Source organism: Bison bison, unplaced genomic scaffold (genome assembly GCF_000754665.1).
Source record: "Bison bison bison isolate TAMUID 2011002044 unplaced genomic scaffold, Bison_UMD1.0 scf7180017864327, whole genome shotgun sequence".
In the NCBI taxonomy this organism is placed as follows: Eukaryota; Metazoa; Chordata; class Mammalia; order Artiodactyla; family Bovidae; genus Bison; species Bison bison.
This window is the reverse complement of record NW_011494899.1, coordinates 7485599-7489128: the sequence shown is the minus strand read 5'-3', so window position 1 is coordinate 7489128 and position 3530 is coordinate 7485599. Positions and strand designations below refer to the sequence as shown.

The window sequence follows — 3530 nt, the reverse complement described above, 5'->3', positions numbered from 1 at the left end:
ATGACACCACCTTTATGGCAGAAAGTGAAGAGGAACTAAAAAGCCTCTTGATGAAAGTGAAAGAGGAGAGTGAAAAAGTTGGCTTAAAGCTCAACATTCAGAAAACGAAGATCATGGCATCTGGTCCCATCACTTCATGGGAAATAGATGGGGAAACAGTGGAAACAGTGTCAGACTTTATTTTCTGGGGCTCCAAAATCACTGCAGATGGTGACTGCAGCCACGAAATTAAAAAGATGCTTAGTCCTTGGAAGGAAAGTTATGACCAACCTAGATAGCATATTCAAAAGCAGAGACATTACTTTGCCAACAAAGGTTCGTCTAGTGAAGGCTATGGTTTCTCCAGTGGTCATGTATGGATGTGAGAGTTGGACTGTGAAGAAGGCTGAGCGCTGAAGAAGTGATGCTTTTGAACTGTGGTGTTGGAGAAGACTCTTGAGAGTCCCTTGGACTGCAAGGAGATCCAAACAGTCCCTTCTAAAGGAGATCAGTCCTGGGTTTTCATTGGAAGGAATGATGCTAAAGCTGAAACTCCAGTACTTTGGCCACCTCATGTGAAGAGTTGACTCATTGGAAAAGACTCTGATGCTGGGAGGGATTGGGGGTAGGAGGAGAAGGGGATGACAGAGGATGAGATGGCTGGATGACATCACCAACTCGATGCACGTGAGTTTGAGTGAACTCCGGGAGTTGGTGATGGACGGGGAGCCTGGCGTGCTGCAGTTCATGGTGTCGCAAAGAGTCAAACACGACTAAGCGACTAAACTGAACTGATCCTTTTCTTTCATAAACAACATAACTTTCTCATGCTTTTGCTGCATCCCCCCCATAACTCCACTTGCCAAAACAAACGAGCCTCCTAAGAAGGTTTGAAAAGGACAAGATTATAAATAACTAGTTGATATTTTTGCAATCACAGTTTTAAAGAAAGCTTAATTTGGAAAATTAAACTTCTTGGCAGACATTCCAATCAGCCTTGATAGTCGGCCTCTTGGTCACCCCTGTTCATTCACTGAGTGCTATGACATCTGGCACAGTCTTCTCAGCTTGACTCTTTTCCTCTTCCTTTAGCCTCTCAGTTCCTTAAACTGCCCCCTACCCCTGCACTCCACACAAAGTCCTCCAACTCCTATGGCCGCACCTGAAGCAGTTCCACCTTCAAAATTCCTTTCAGATATCCTACCCTCAGACCAATTCCTCCTACCTTGCCAACTCATTCAGTTTCATTTGTTCCCACTGTAACCATTTGCCAGATTCACCAGAACTTCCAGTCCTTTACCTTTTTACTTTTCCTCTCTTCATGTCTTCGATTCAGATTCCATCATTTCACTCAGTCTCTTGCTAATAACTACCTCTGCTTCCACTGCATTTGTCTGGCAAAGTGTTGCTTCTGCAGAAATCCAGTTATCTTTTCTCTGTGCCTACCTCAGCTTGGGCATCTCGGAATAAACTTACCCAATGGGGCAAATGTGTAACATATAAATTTACGAGTCTTGGTTCAACTGAGCCCTCAGCATTGCCCCCAGATTCTTCCACTTCCCTCTAGCTTATTCATTCTCTCCAGTAAGCCTTTTCTACTCCATTTCACGTTCAACCCTGTCACCTCACTTCATGCTTAGTATTTGATCCTCTTCATATTTTTTTTTCCTGAGGAAATAGTTCAGACTGAAACCCCCAAAACTCCTGCCACCCAACTACAACCTACCTGCATCTTGGCCGTCCATTCTTCCTCAGACTTTTCTCTGATCTGGGACTTCCTGGATGGCTCAGGGGTGAAGAATCCACCTGTAATGCAGGAGACACAGGAGTTGTGGGTTCAGTCCCTGGGTTAGGGAGATCCCCTGGAGGCAGAAATGGCAACCCACTCCAGTACTCTTGCCTGGAGAATCCCATGGACAGAGGAGCCTGGCAGATACAGTCCATAGGGTCGCAAAGAGTCAGACATGACTGAAGCGACTTAGCATGCATGTCTGCCTGTGATCTGAATTTTATGGCATCTTATCTTCCAAGAATCTTACATTATCCATTATTTCTCTTTTTCTCGGCTTAGTCCCTCCTATTAACATTTGTTGTTTTCAGTTGCTAAGTCATGTCTGACACTTTGTGACCCCACAGACTATAGCATGCCAGGCTCCTCTGTCCTCCATTATCTCCTAGAGTTTGCTCAGATTCATATCCATTGAGTTGGTGATGCTATCTAACTATCTCATCCTCTGCTGCCCCCTTCTCCTTTTGCCTTCAGTCTTTCCCAGCATCAGGGTCTTTTCCAGTGAGTTGAGTCTTCGTATCAGGTGGCCAAAGTATTGGAGCTTTAGCTTCATCATCAGTCCTTCCAATGAATATTCAGGGTTGATTTCTTTTAGAATTGGCTGATTTGATCTCCTTGCTGTCCAACAGACTCTCAAGAGTCTTCTCCAGCACGACAGTTCAAAACCATCAATTCTTTGGTTCTCAGCCACCAACTCTCACATCCATACATGATTACTGGAAAAACCATAGCATTGACTATATGGACCTTTGTTGGCAAAGTGATGTCTCTGCTTTTAATATGCTATCTAGGTTTGTCATAGCTTTTCTTCCAAGAAGCAAATGTCTTTTTATTTCATGGCTGTGGTCACCGTCTGCAGTGATTTTGGAGCCCAAGAAAATAAAGTCTGCCTCTGCTTCCATTTTTTCCCCATCTATTTGCCATGAAGTGATGGGACCGGATGCCGTGATCTTAATTTTTTCAATGTTGAGTTTCAAGTCAGCTTTTTCACTCTCCTCTTTCACCTTCACCAAGAGGCTCTTCAGTTCCTCTTAACATTTACAAATACTCAAATCTCTCATCTTAAAAAATTCCTGAGCCTTATTTCCAAACTGCTGTGCTCCTATCTCTTTCTCTTACCTGCAGAGATCTTTGTAAGATCTCTTACAAAATTCTAGAAAGAAATGGTGTTCACTCAAATGACCTCCATGTTGCTGAATCCAGTGGACATCCTCTGGTCCTCACTCACTTGACTCTTAACAATAGTCAAAGTAAACTTACACTCCTTTCTTCCCTCATGCTGTCTTTCTTTGATTTCCATAGTTATACATTCTCTTGTTACTCCTCTTTTGGAAACTTCTCAGGACGTTGCTAACTCTTCCTCCTCTAATGGACCTTTAGATGTTGGAGTTCCCCAGAAATTGGTTTTACTTGTTTTTTCCCTCTCAGTTTGCACTATGCTAAATGTTTTTGTATATACATATGAGTTCAAATACCAGTTTTTCAAAGTATGGTTCAGAGGCCAACCTGTACCAGGAACACTTGCAGAAGATGAAGTGGGGCATGTGCTGGAGTGGGAGAAAGGAGTGTTAAAGTCCAGATTCCCAGGCCCCATCCACAGGCTACTAAACTGTGTGGGTGGAGACTGGGAATCTGCATTTTAAATTCATTCTCCAGGTTATTACCATGCTAACTAAAGTTTCGAACCACTAATTTGATTTGTCGCATTAACAAGGGCAGCTCAACATCTCCATCTGCTGACTTATTAAAACCATTGCCTATT

General features: G+C 43.3%; 1 pseudogene; it reads right to left on the bottom strand.

Annotated features, from left to right (window-relative positions):
- Positions 1 to 1711, bottom strand: part of LOC104998356 — a 10342-nt pseudogene extending 8631 nt beyond the window's left edge.
- Between the last annotated feature and the right edge of the window lie 1819 nt (positions 1712 to 3530).